The sequence below is a fragment of the Ammospiza nelsoni genome, chromosome 2 (genome assembly GCF_027579445.1).
Source record: "Ammospiza nelsoni isolate bAmmNel1 chromosome 2, bAmmNel1.pri, whole genome shotgun sequence".
Classification (NCBI taxonomy): domain Eukaryota; kingdom Metazoa; phylum Chordata; class Aves; order Passeriformes; family Passerellidae; genus Ammospiza; species Ammospiza nelsoni.
Window position 1 is genome coordinate 86,368,259 of NC_080634.1, and position 15,153 is coordinate 86,383,411.

General features: G+C 42.1%; 1 protein-coding gene across 1 annotated transcript in view; it reads right to left on the reverse strand.

The window, feature by feature from the left end:
- JADE3 (jade family PHD finger 3) overlaps positions 1 to 7,830 on the reverse strand; it is a 63,876-nt gene extending 56,046 nt beyond the window's left edge. Inside the window, exon 1 of the mRNA XM_059466637.1 lies at positions 7,689 to 7,830. The gene's annotated coding sequence lies outside the window, so the exon portion shown is untranslated. The remainder of the gene's footprint in view (positions 1 to 7,688) is intronic.
- Positions 7,831 to 15,153: the final 7,323 nt, after the last annotated feature.

Below are 15,153 nucleotides of genomic sequence, written 5' to 3' on the forward strand. Positions count from 1 at the left end.
AAAGGGCTTGATACAAGTAACCAGGATGCATTAAAATGTTTTAAAAGTTACTCCACTAAACCAATGCTTTGCCACTGTCTCACTTTTTCTAGCAGTTCCTCCCAATATAAAAGCAACTTTGTTTTGAAACACTCTCACTATCTGTACCAAAATAAATACAATTGTTGATGTGTGTCTAAGTTCAACATACAGACTTAACTTCCTTAACCAAGCAAAATTTACCTATGTACAGGCATAACACAGAAGGGTTTCTTGTTAAACACTAGCTAAATAGTCATCACACCAATATCAGCATTCACCAGGAAAAAAGTTTAATATCACAAATCCTTCTATTAATGAATTTTTAAAAATACAACTTAAATTTGCAGTGCATGACGCTTTTATACATACACATATGTAAACTCCCACAAATGTACCAGCCACAAAAAAAAAAAAAAAAAAAAAAAAAAACCAAAAAACAAAAAAACTTACAAAAAAACACTGATGAAGGAAAATGCCCCCTTTATCAGACTGAGCAAACTTACACCAAAAAAATCCCCAAACCAACAAGTCTGCCAAAATACTTTCAGGTTGACTGCTAACAATCTGCAAGTCCATACTGTCTGTAGTCTGGTAGAGGAGACAGATTTAATTTTACCTAGATGATTTATAGGGTCTCAAGAAGACTGTGAGACATTCACTGGAAACACTGATTTCTCCAATAATAAGGAAAAAGTTGGAAAGTTAAGTCAAAAAGGAGAGGGCCAAAGGGAGACTACAAAGCCATCAAAGACATGGATGGCTGAGAGAGATAAGAACTACAAATCACATTCAAGTTCTCATCTGCAATTGAGGCTTTAGTTTTTCCCTTAAGTTTCTTCAGACTTTTTTTTCCAATTCTTATCCCATTCATACTTCAAAAATTGACTGATTCAGATGTAGAAGTCAAGCACACAGAAGTGAACACAGAAAAAAAAGTAGTTCAATAATCTTAGAGAATGAAATGGCACCTGCAAAAGCTACTAGATTTCAGTAAATTCATGCACATCCCTGTTTGGTGTTACATATAGAGGCTTCTGCAAATCTAAAACAAGTACAAGAAGATGCCAAACAAAGGATCTAAGACAGCACTTAAGCCAGTTTAATCCATGTAATGGGAGTCACAGGGCTCTGACTGATACTGAGCTGATTGGCAGGAGTGTAAGCTTTCTAAGAACTTATGTCCCACCTTCTCAAGTCTTATGGCATTTACAGAGGAAGAAAAATGAAAGTATCATGCATCAGATCCATATGTATTCAGTTTTAAGCAACAGAGGAAAGACTACTAAGAATATTAAGTACTGAAACAAAGTTTAACATACTCTTTCTTGGAGCTCAGAGCAGAGTCCCATTTTCTACAGTATTATACCACAGCTATTCTGTCCCTGTATAGGTATGCAACCAAAGAAGGCAAGTCAGATCTCCATCAAAACTGCAGAAACACACATGAATGTAACCTGGCCAGTCACCAGCAAAATCTCATTCAGTTGCAAAATCTCATTCATTTTAAGTAAACGCTTTGTACACTAGCTATCTATGTAAGTATTTGGATCAAAAATATGTTTACTACTAACTGCAGCAAACTTAGGCATCTGAAAAATACCTGAATAAAGAACAGATTTCACAATTTTCATAAAATATTACTCGAAATTATAGTATGAATCATTAAAATGTACAAAACTACAAGAATCAAAATGAAACCACTTGAATTTATGGATACCAGTTGCAAAGGGCATACAAAACCATTTTGCATCATTTCTATTTATATAAAAATATGGAATTATTTCTTCCCATGGGCTTTTTCATCTTTTTCTTCTTTGGCCCAAAAAAGTGAAGAAGCACTAACCAAACAAAGTGAAGAAAATTGGTGTCTGTTATACAGACATAATATTTTGAAAAAATATCTTCCTTCCAAGAATCAGTACCATAAGAAGAAGTGAATTTTACTTCCTAGGTATGCCAACAGCCATTACAATACTGTTGTTCATAAACATGTACCTTACATTAGGATCAACTTTTTGGTTCCTCCCTCACTCCTAGCACATTCTGTTGCAGAGCTGCAAGCTCAAATTTGTCAAGCAAAATGCTTCACTTACTTCTTAGGATTGCTCATTTCATGCTACAATGGAAATTATTACATTGTTAACATAAGGAAGACTGCAACTTCATTATCAGGTTTAAGTATCTCTCTTTCAGTTACTTAAATGACAAGCAATTTGATTTTTGTAAAAGAACACAACTGCTCTTGAATTAGGCCCAAGCTGAGGAGATGCTGGAACTCCCCCAAACAAGGTTAAGGATGTCAAAGCATAGCAACAACGCTGACAAGCAGCACCCCTTCCTTTTCCAGTGCTCTGGTCAGCAGTTCTTGAAAAAAAAAAAAGCTACCATAAAAAGCTGTTATGTGCTTGAAATGAGCGTTTTTATCCTCTCTCCTATCAAACAACATCTAACAAGTTTACATTGCACTGCAGAGTAATCACTCGTTATCACTATTTCAGTCACTATTTTCCTGCTGGGAAAAGAGTCTATTAGTATGAAAGCAGGAAGAAGAGCACCACTTTACTACTGCTCTTTCTATCCAAGTATTAATAAAAGTGGGAGAGGTATTAGTCCTACCTCTCTGCTGAGGCTCCTCCTGGCCAGATAATTGCTGAGCCTTACACTTTCCTGTGTGTCCCCAATACACTCACACACTGACTATTTCAGCTCCACAAGGTCCTCGGTTGGCTTGCTTTTCATTAAAGCCAAAGCCTGTACAGGACACAGACACTATTTCCTATGATGAGTCCTCTACAGCCACTTTCATATCAAAGCTTGCAAATTAACACTGAAAAAAATATTTAATAAGTACAAGCAGTTAAAAGCAGAACAAATAAAGAGAATTAAACACAAGGAATCCCACTAGGGACATTTGTTTCCTCCCTTGACAGGGTAGACATTTCTCCTATACACTTTTGTATCCAGCAGCTCAAGATGTCAGGTTTTCTGACTTGTCAGCAGATAGAAAATACTACCTTGTTATTATGCTATACTTGATATGTAGGGGAGGATTTAAACATTTGCACACTATAAGAAATTTTCTCAATACCACCACAGTCTATAGAGGAATCATTATTTAAAAACTGTCTGGTCTGTTAAACCAAGACTTAGATTTTTAAGTATGAACGAAAGCTCATAGTTTAGTTATGGTTTTCAAGGGCTTGTGAATAGCCACGTTACCGTAGCTCTTGTCTAGAACTTGTAGTAAATCCATCATTTATCTACAGATTTAAAGAATTTCAGTCATTCAATATTACATAATAAACTATATAGCATAATTAAAAGACAACACCCAGGCAGAACTTCTATGCAGTTCTCCTCTCATTATTTTGTCATCAACCCAACAGCATATTCCAAAACAAGAACTACCTGAAAATAAAAATCAGCTTGGAGAACTCTTCATAACACAGTCAAACAAAATTACCTAGTTACAATAAATATTCCTGGTCAGTTGTTTCACTTTGCAGCTCCTGGTGTGTGGGGTATCACCCCTCCCTTTGGAGGATCTCAGGCATCCCAGCCTTGACTCACCCACTGCACTACGCTAACTCTCGGAGGCTGTTGGACTTGCTGTGCACCAAAACCACTTGTGCAGGCATGAAACTGCTCTTTAAGACATGAGCAAGAGCCTGAGCCTTTCACCAGCAAAGGCTATCAACAGTCAGGAGCTTTAAGCAGGTAAGACAAACTCTCAGAAAATATTCAGGAGTAACTTTTTAGAGCGAGGTAGGAAAAAAGGAAGAAGGAAGGAAAGTTCTGAGCTGGAGGAAGCTCAGAACAGTAGACTAGCAAAATAATACATAATTCCCCCAAGACTGTGTGACAAGCATATTCAGTTTAGCAACCAGTCAGGCATGTGGCATAAACCTGTTTTTTTAACATCTCCTAGAGCTCTAATTAAAACACAAAGAGACATTAACGACACAATTTGTTATGTTCACCATTCAATTCAATGATGAGGAAGCACAGCTCTTTAAGCTAATGCTGTAACAGGTGTACTTTGAAGAAGAAAAGCACTCCAAAGTTTTCAAACAAAGTTTAACAAGCTAAGGCAAGCATTCCAGTATTTAATCCAGGAGAAAGTTATAACAAATAGCATCAGCAGTCACGAGCTTATCCTCCCACCTTCTCCTGCTTCTCTGAAGAGGGCGACTAAGCAAGTGCCAGTGGAGCCTCCGCAGTCATGCTCACAGCTCAGGGTCCCTTCTATTCCTTTAAATCCAAGCAAAGCCTGCATTATTGCTCTACAAATGCAGGAGCATTCCTTAGCTCCAAGATCACGCATCCCATACTGCTCTAATCCCTAAATTCTTGGTCTCCTATACACTGAAATAAGATATTAAATGTTGGAAGAGTTCAGATGTCATCTAGAAAAGGCTAACTTGGAAGCAAATTAATAAGAAAGAGTGAACAGCCCAGGGAAACAGGGAGGCGCTTGTTAATTACATCAGCATCTTTCCACAGAAAGCAACACCCAGTTTGTCACATTACATTTCTGAAACTTATTTACTAGATACTTTCGTGTAGTCAAAATAAGTTGAAGTATCAATAAAAATAGTACCTATAGACAAAATTTTTAGGGGTTTATCAGACATGCAGCTGTAGCTGAAAAATAGCATTAAAAAAAGTACTTTTAAAGTGACAGGTGTAATTGATCATTTAACATGAATAAATATAAAAGGAATCAATTCTCAAATCAAAACACTATCCTTTTTATTAGCAGCATTAGATTAAAATAAGCTATGTGTTAAAACGTAAAATTTCATACAGTTATCTCACTTTTCAGAGGTGCCATCAAGCCCTCCAGATCTCCAGCATCTCCCACTCCTTTCTGACCCAGCCTCCACCAGCATAAAAACTGCCAGGGCCTTGACATAACATTTTGTACATCAGCTCTTCAAGATGCAAATAGCATCTGTTGGCTTCCATTACATAAATACCCCCGATAAGAGCTATTATTAACTTGTTAGTTTCCATTTTAAGTAAAGTATGTAAAAATTGTATTTATGTCTCCAATTACAAGAAGCCTTGAGCGTTACAGGCACTTCAAATCTTCAGAAAAGAGAAACACCACACAATGTCAGAGGCTCCCCTCTCTGTAGAATTCAAAAGCCCCCGAGCCCCCTTAGCTATAGCTCCCACAAAAATTGTGGGAGTGGAGAGATTAAGCAACATGCGCAAATAGCGAGTTTTGGCTCGGCCCATTTCTGTCCATAATGAAAGAAGTCACCAACTAAAACACAACACTACCATTGATCTAGACAAAACAGTAAATTTTTGGTTATAAATGCACTGAGAGAATTATACCTATACTTAACCAAATGTTAACTTTTACATTTTGGTTGAATACAACATTCTTTGCTATCAAATTACCTGGTATTTTCTGAAGAGTGGTCATAACACTACACCATCAGACCCATTCGAGTAATAGCCCCCCAAAGCACATACTAACTTTTGAAGGAGACTTCTAGGGACTAAAGGAGGAAGATAAACCACAGAAACAGGTGTTTACATGACATTTCCATCCATGGATGATAAAAGATGCACAACAGAAATGGGTGCACATTCCTTCTCCAGATGCATCCCATGTCTTGCCAAGCTAACCAAAAATATGCAGGCACCATGCCCTGCTTCTCACCCACTGGGGCATGATAGTCAGAAATTAATTACAAAGATTAAAATAAGCTACCTAAATAGACCACAAGGAACACTGCAGGAGTGTTTCAAACTCAAGTCAGCTTGTGTAGGGTTTAGTTTCACTTCTCCCCATCAGATCTACCAAATCCAGCCATTTTCACCATGGCCTTGGACACTTGCCAACACACTAGCCAGGAGCTGAGGTCACCAGTCAAGCCATCCCCCAGGCCAGCTGCAGCAAGCTCTTGGGGAAAATGCTCTACAGCATTCACCATGTGGGAGCTACTACAGTGACCACACACACGTCTCTGCCCGTGTGTATATACATATAGAAATGTACAGGTAAAAATAATACTCAATTGTAGCTAAGAAGGCGTCATATAAATTCTTCTCCATAAGTGAATTATCCAGGTCTATTAAAAGTATGTACATATTTTAAAAGTCAAAATTAAAGCCCACAACAATCCCAGGTATCCCAATAAATCCTTAACACAAACTTCCTGATTTTCTGCTGCTGAGAGGAAGTGCACAGAACCACAGAGAAGAAAACAGCTGGGTTTATTCTAAAACGACACTGAGATCTATCTATCCCAGGCTCTTACATCCACAGTGGATTTTCATGGTTTTAATGAGATCCCAAATGAACACGCATCCTTGCCAATAAATGCCACTGCATATGTTCCTACATCAATTCTCTAGCAAACCCTTGTGGGTATCTGCTACGTGTACATAACACAAATATAACAAAAAAAGACCTACAGTCAGACCCAATTCAGAGGAATTTTTGCCACTGGGGGAGGGCGGCTTGCTCTGTAAGAGGAACCTAGAAAGAGGAAACATCAAAGGAGGGACAGGTAACAGAAACAGTTCTGCTATTTTGATTACTTTTACTGCATCTAAAGTCCAACTTTTGCAAATAAACCTTTCGAGTTCTCCTCCTCTCTGCAATAAAACCAGGGCATGTCATGTCTAGTCTGAAAAGAGGTCAGACGTTCAATTAAAAAAGAAAAACAAAACAACACAAACTTTAGATCCTAAAAGTACTAATTTGCTTTTACTTTGAAAAGGTCAGAGACTTCTAATTGCATTTTCTCCCATTGGTAAGTGCAGGTAAAGACTTTTCTGATGTCACCTTAAGGAACTCTGTGGCAAGCTGGAATGTTATACAAACGTGCCTTCATCCAGGTCGACCTTTCCGGCCTAAGGCTCTCACACTTTTCAAGCCAGCTCTCTAACCATCACTAAGATGCAGTCTCACTGTGAAGAGATGAGCAGGTGTGCTCAAGATCCCCTACAGAACAGCCCATAACAAGCACCAACCTGATGTAAAAAGTCAGCTGCTGACCAAGCATCTTGCAAGCATCAGGACAAAATACATTTTTCTTAATCTTTCAGTTTTAGGGCAAAGGCTCTTTTATATTAACAGAGAAGCACAACAGCTTTCAAGTATCTAGTGTGTAGTAATTGAAGGCTTTCTAATCATACATGGATGTTGTCTTCAGCATCCCTTTTCTCCTGAACATGAAAAAAAAACATTGGGCTTTGAAGCACAGTGCAAATTGAGTGATATTTTAATAAAAATACATAGCTGCTCATTATAACAATTGCAAACAATAGCTGAACTCCTCAAGTAACTACAAGTACTTTTTATAAAATAACTCTAATTAAAAGACAGAAAAAAGTGGTGTTTATTTGCCTGGTAACACACATTTTAGGGTGTCCTGTACCAAATTCTCCCATTAATCATCTCATTATTATTTGCAAGTATAAATACTTTTACTACATCCCCAGCCGCTAACCATACCGGTCGCGGTACATCCGTAGAACGAAGCCATGCCTTTGCAGAAACATGAACAGCATTAAAGCGAACAGCATTGAAGGGAGGAAGGTTTGATCTGGAGAAGTGAAGCCGGGACCTTCCCGCTCCTCTGCCTGCAGGCACAGGGGGCACCGGGGGGCCACCCGCCCCCGCCGCTCGGGAAAAAACTTACCTTGGCGGCGCGGCCGGGCGGGCTGCGCTAGCGCTTCATTGTCAAACTCAGTTCTAGCAAGTTCCTCGACATACCGGCGGAGCGGTGCTCGGCGGCGGACAAGCGCCCGGCTGTCTGTCTGTCTGTCTGCCCGCCAGCCACGCCCAGCCGCGCTCCGCAGGGCCCCGCCGGCTCGGGCACCGCCGGGTCGCCGCCTCTCCGGGCTGCTGCGAACAAAAGGGCGCTTGGCCGGAGGTCGCCCGGCCCTTGCCGCCCCCCGCGGGTGCAGCGCCCGCCCGCTCCGGAGCCGCCGTAACTTTTCCCTCCGGACGCGGCCGGGGCCGCAGCGCCCACACCGGACGGGCTGCCCGCCGCGCCATGCCGCCCGCCCGCCCGCCGCCCCCGGCGCGGCAACGCGCGCTCTCCGCCGCTGCCCCACGTACCCGCAGCGCCCGCCGCCTCTCCGCGCTCGCCGCCGCTTCTCCTCCTCCTCCCTCCTGCCCGGCCTTGGCGCCAAACGCCGCCGCCGCAGGCCCGGCGCCTCCCCCGCACAGGCCCGGCGCGGCGGCCCCGGCGCCCGCCCCCCGCCCCGCCTCCATGCGGGCAGCCCGGGCCGCGCTCACCTCCCGCCGCCGGCCCGGCCCGGCGCGCCGCCGTCTCCTCCTCCTGCTCCTGCCCTGCTCGCTGCCGTGGGCGGCCGCGGCCGTCAGGGCTGGCGCTCCCGCCGCGGCGGCGGCTCCTGCTGCGGGTGCTGCTGGTGCCGTCCCGCGCCGGCGCGCATCGCCCCCGCCCGCCCGGGCCCGCGGCCGGCGGCGGCTCCCGCCCTGCGTGCCGGCTGCTCGGCGCGCCCGCAGCCCGGCCCGCTCCTCCTCCGGCGGCGGCGGCCGCACAAGAGCCCTATTGTATTATTGACACTGCTGGGCTCCAGGCCCCGCCTCTTCCCCTTCCCTCCCTGCCCGCGCCGGGCCTTCCTGCCAGCTGCGCCGGCAGAGCCGCCCCCAGCCCGGAGAGCGAGCGGGAAGCACACGGCAGGGAAGGAAGAAGGGCAGCGTGTCTGGTGAAGGTGTGGAGCGCATGTCCTGCGAGGAGCGGCTGAGGGAGCTGGGGGTGTTCAGCCTGCAGAAGAGGAGGCTCAGGGGTGACCTTATCACTTTCTACAACCACGAAAGGAGGCTGTAGCCAGGTGGGGGTCAACATCTTCTCCCAGGCAACCAGCGACAGGACAAGAGGTCATAGTCTAAAACTATGGGCGGGAGTTTTAGGTCGGACATGAGGAAGAATTTTTCCACAGAAAGGGCGATTAGATATTGGAATGGGCTGCCCAGGGAGATAGTGCAGTCACCGTCCCTGGAGATGTTTAAGAAAAGACTGGATGTGGCACTCAGTGTCATGGTCTAGTTGACATGGCAGTGTTTGGTCATGGGTTGGACTCGATGCTCCCAGGGGTCTTTCCAACCTAATTCATTCTGTGGTTCTGTGAAGGGGCTGGAAGGGAAGGTCACAGTCTCAGCCCTTCCAGTGGGTGTCAGGGTCTGAGGGGAGAGAACCATACCTGAAATCAGATGAGAGACAGGAGCTGGCTCCTGCCACTCCCGCGTGTTACTTTGCCAGTTCAGAAGATGAGCCAAGGCACAATGCCTGGTCTGCATCCCTGAAGCCACTGGCTACCAAGACTCAGCTTTGGACTGGGCAGCTGGTGGCAGCGATGGAGGTGGCTAGGCACCTCGCCACATCCCTTTTACCTTCCAGCAACTTCTGAGGGCACAATGCACCCATCTCAGCCCAGTCCAGCATTAAACTGAGATCTCAGTGGCACAATTTGTAAAATAAGGAGCATAAAGTTTATCTTAAGGCAGCTTTTAGCCAGTTATCAGTGTTAATCATTCAGCCTTTGGCATTGAAACAACATTGGATAGAAAGCACAGTAGGAAGCATCAGAATAAAGGAAACAGTGGCAAAAATTCAGCAAACCTCCTCCGTTGTTACACCCCACACCCACACTCATTTCCCATACTGCTATTACCAAGTATCACTTGCGTCAAACCCTCTGGAAACCCCTTTTGCCTTCCTTAGCAGAAGGACTGTTGCAAAGAGTCTTAGCTGGAGATCATCCTTCAGCTGCTGCAGCCCCATTTCTCCATGCACACAGTAACTGAGGCATGGAAGGGCTATGGAAACTCAGCAGAGAAAGAAATGGAACCTGGGGACTCAGATCTGGGGTACAGGCCTTCTCTTGAGGCCAGGCACAGAAAAGAAACAGCAAGATTATAATAAGGAGTACAAAGGAGAAAAAGGAAGAGATAAGCAGCAAGCATGGAAAGGATAGTTTGGCATGCCTGAGCTGCATTTCTACAATGTTTTCTGACAGCAGCTGAAAGATGAAGAGAAACAGATCATAAGAAGAGAGGCACTGTTTCAGCCAAATGTTCCATCTCGCTCAGCCTAGCCTCCCACCTGCTCTACCGAGTCACAGGCACCTCGCACTGACTTCCTCTTGGCCCATGTGGGCATCCACAGTAAGATACTTCCCCTGAGTACTCTCCAAGTACTTAATCACATTTCCCAAGCAGTATGTTGAGCGTTGTTTAGTAACCCTCAGCAAATCACTTCTCCAATACTTGTCCAAGTCAGCTCTCACTGAATTCTTGTGGGCTTCTGACTGTAAATCACTGCTGGCAAGGGCTTCCATGCATCTACTACCTGCTTCAAAATAAAAAAAAAAGTCTTTTTTCTTTGAAATAACTGGTTCATATTCCTGAGTGTAATGTGAGGCATAGCTTTCTACAAATGCAGTTAGACCACAACTAAACAGCAATGCTGACATGTATGACTTCCTTCACACACCAGCAATCACCTCATTTGCCTTCAGTTCATTTACCTGCCAGAAAAGCACTGTGAGCATCTTCAGAAAACCACAATATTGAGTAAAACACCAAGAATGCTGCCCCTACCACTGCCACTTGTGGAATCCTTTATATCAAACCAGGTGGAGCAGGCAGCAGGGCAAGCAATATTAAATTCAAGACAAGAGATTTGAAAACCCAAATGAAGGGAATTCAGAGTGATAAAACCAAGTTCATGTACTAAAGACCTGTTTTCTTATCATAAAAGAAATAAAGTCTGATTGAGTTAAACTGAACAAAAACCATTTTCAAATACCAATATCTTCCATTAGGATTTCAGAGCAATTTATATTTTTTCTGTGTCCATGAAACCTGCTTAGTAGAGTATACTCACACCGCACACACACCCACACATAGTGTTTAAAGTATCCATCATTCTGAAGGACAATAAAGAATGTATATTCCCATCAGTGAAGGAAACATCCCTACAAGAAGTTTCCTGGCAGATTACTTTATATATGAGCGACCTTATCAGGAGCAGATGCATCCCAACCCAGGAAAGGTGTTTAACAGCTATCTTCATTTCCCATGTCTGCAATCACACACACCTCCCTACACTGGCTGTCACATGTCAAGAGAAAATGGCATCCAAGCTTCTAATTCTGTAATAAATCTACAACTGTACATGGTGGGCTCATAGCCAAAAGATAAGTGACATAGGAAAACCCATATCAGAAAGTCTGTGGGGCTACAAATTTCAATAAATGCTTTACATTCATTGTGTATTTCTATAGGAACATCAAGCAAGATGAATAAATAGGAAGCAGATTGTACACTTTTGTTCTTTTTGAAGATGTATGCAACACAATTTCTACATTTGCTCACGAAAGGATGAACTACAGATGCTCTTATGCACCTAGAGAATATAAGGAATTTACAAAGCCAGATGTTAACATGTTGATAAAATGTAGCACAAACAGGAAGTCTTCCCAAAGGAAGGATGATCTGGAAACTAGAAGAGCTATGATCAGGGTAAAATAATGTATGCACATATACCATACCCAAGTTGAACCAAGTCCTAACTCAGCTGTACAAAAGCTGCCTGTGGTATATTAGGATATTAAGAAAGTTACACTGAAGTAGTATTTAACATTTGAGAAGATGGTCACACAGTTTGACATGGATCTGAGCCACAAAAGAAGCACCTCTAACTGAAATACCTAGAAGCACTCCAGTAAATTTGAATAACAAGTATTTTTTTATACTTTATCTGCTATCACTGTTTAGATGCCAGAGAAGAAAAAGACAACAAGTATGTCACAGAGGAGTAGTTGGGGGAAATAAGCATTACAAAGACCTGGGAAGTTAAATCAAACCCCTTACCTCCAAGTCTTTGTGGCATTCCCAGCCTGTACATAGAAGCCTCCCTGGCCAGTGATTCTAGTTGTCTTCTGATAAAAGAAATACACAGATACCAAAGGCTGATAATACCACTTTTCTTTGAAATGCATAGATGCTGCATAAAACTCTCTACATCAGCAGAGCAGATACCATTGATGAAACCTTGACACAATGTCCTTGAAACCAGAGCAAGCATTGGCAGTTACTGGCAAGAGACAGAAAAGCTTAACTTCTTTATTTTCCTTTCACAGTGAGCAAAATTATTGAACTGTTACCATAAAGCACAAACATGCACCTGCAAATGAGAGCATTAATAATGACTGCGGAGAAACTTTCATTCTTCTGTGTAAAAAAATGCAAAGCAGAATCTCAAATAAGGATGGCTAGCCATCTCTAAACCCTTGTGACTAAAAATGTTTCTGATACTCACTAGCAGAAATAGAAGCAAAGAACACTCAGAGCTTCAAAAGATAGTCTTTAAACACTGAATCCAATCCTTTCGCACTTGTTGGGGCAGCTATCAAAAGATGCCCTCAGGTCATAGTACAGCCCTTCCATTTTATCTCCAGGACTCTACAAAAAAAGGCCCCTGAAGTGGTTTTTTTTTGTTGTTTTGTTTTGTGAAGGGACTTCAGAAATGGAGGGGAAGATCTCCCTTCATAAAAAGATCAGGACATTCAGACAAAAAAAAAAAAGTACTTTCACAATCATGAACCATTTATGCTCTTAAGAGCAAAATGTCCCAGCTTCACTTCTCAGGGTCTGACAAGTTCAAAGTTCTGTGCTTAGGGAGATCTTTGATTTATCTTTCTCCTTCTAAGACAGTAGCACAGAATGGAGAGGGCTGCCAGTAGCTTTCAAAACCAATTAGTATTATAGTTCTGTACCTTAAATTCATGGAAGTAAGTACCTAAAAAAAAAAAAACATCAAAGAATACATGTTATGCTTGTATTAGTGAGGAAATAAAATTACCTAAAAAATAAAGAAAGTAAATTGACTAAAAAGTCTGCAAAGTTAGCTGCCTCTCTGGTGATGTACATCAGTTTGGGGGAAATCTCACCACAGCAGACAGCATCCAGGTAAGTAGGGGACAGTAAGGCTGCTGCTCCCTTCAGTGCTCAGAAATCACAGCTCTGTGGTCACCCCACCTTTCCATATCCCTCAAAAGGTTTAATTATTTTCCCTTTTATTTTTGAGACACGATTTTAATGGCTTAAACAGGAAAATAAAAAGACATACCAAAATAAAGAAACAAACCCAAGCTTTCCAAGTTTTCTTCCCTATGACAGAAGGTTCTTAAAAATCAAAGTGTAGATTCTCACTTCACTCTATGAACTGTGACTTCAGTACCACAGTACTTGTGCTAAAATGAAGTTGAAAAAGCAGAGAGATCCATACCACTGTCATCTAGACACAGAGTCCTTTGAGCTCCCAGTGCTGCAGAGGTGCTTTGCCTTAAATTTAGCCTCATCATTTGGGCAGAACTTATTATAACACATTTTTTTCAGCCTTTGCAGTTTGGGAACATCAGACAAACACTCATTTAAACACTGTTCAAGAGCCTTTTAACATCACTGTAATTTCCTAGCTATGAACTTTACCTGTTGTTTGAAGGAAAAACTTCCTACATCTTTTTTAGCAAAAGGATACAAGTAAAATCCACACATATTTGAATGATCTCGTGGGCCCTTGCAGCACTGGCAATTTTAAAGCCTTGAGTAATTGGAAAGAGGATGACTTGTACTTGATAGATGCTGGCCACATTGCTTAATATACATTCTGGGAAAATACTCAAATACTCTGGTCATTAAATTGTCATAGCTGGGGATTATCACTAAATGCATCAAAAAAAAAAAAAAAAAGAATGAGCAGTTGTACATTTTTCTTTATGTACTCAGAAAACTTCAGAGCTTTTTTAAAAGCTTCTCTCACTTCCCCCTCTTTTTCTTCTCTCTTACTCAGAAGCAGTGATGACTACATGTGCCTCAGGAAGGCTCTGACCACAAACATCACCAGCAACAGTCTTATGGCAGCTGGGCCCTCTGAAGAGATGAAAGCAGTAAAAAGCATTTTTCTATCAAACTGGACACCAAGATATCAATGTCTGGACTGTTAATGCTCCGTGACTCCCAGGCATTCAGTTAGTCCTCCTGCACATCTTGTTTCTAGCAGGTTTGATATTTGCAAGGCTTTGCCATATGTAGATGGTTGTGTTGAGAGACAGAGCTCAGAATAGACAGCTTTAAGAAAAACCTCCAGGATGGCAATACAGCAAATTATTACTTTTCAGAACTTCTTGTCCTCAGCAAATTACTATAGCTCATGCTGCAAACTCTGCAGTCAATGCCCAAGGAACAGGGTGGACTCCCAGAACTAGCTGCCTTCCAACATATAATGCAGCAAAATGCAGCACTACAGCTTCAGGAAGTGCTACAGCCAGTTGCACCATCCCACTCAAATCCATAGATGCTAGAGACAATACTTGCAACTGGCACTTACAGCTTCTGAGACTGTTGGAGTAGAATTTACATGGTTTAGATCAGATTTAAACATGCCTTGGAAGAGCTGTTTCTGCAGACCTCCTAAGACCTACATCACCCTTGTGGACTCAGGAGGCTTACTCATTCATTCCAAAAATAAATGGCACAAAGGTCCCAATGAGTCAACAAGGAACTTGATAGAAAAAGACCTAGAGTTTAGGAACTAATCAGGCAGACAACTGGGCTACTCCTAGGTGTTAAAAGATTTATTTCTCTATGTCCTGCATTGAATTTTTATGAACAGCCTTTGAAGTCAACATCTTTTAGAAGATACTATTGTCAATGCTGATTTAAATTTGTGCAGAACACTGAATTCTGTATTAATAAAACCTAAATACTTAGAAACCAGCATTTAAATAAGAAAATATTCAGCTACATGAGTTTTACTCATGCTTAAGTTAATAAAACTTTTTTCCCCCTTATTAGTCAGAATGACTTAAGCAAGTATTTTGTAATAAAAGGTTAAGGCTGCTTTATGGAATTGAAAATAAAACTGTCCAAGTTATATAAGTGCAGCCTGGTATGTGGATTAAAGTCATGCAAAAGAAGGCATGTATAGTAGATATGACAAAAGAAATTGGGTGATCTTCTAGCAACTAGGGCACAGATACTTCTTCATGTTCATATTTGAAGATGCAATTGTTAAAAATGGTGAAAATACTTAAGGGCAGCTTTGGTATGACTCAGATACATAAAAGAAA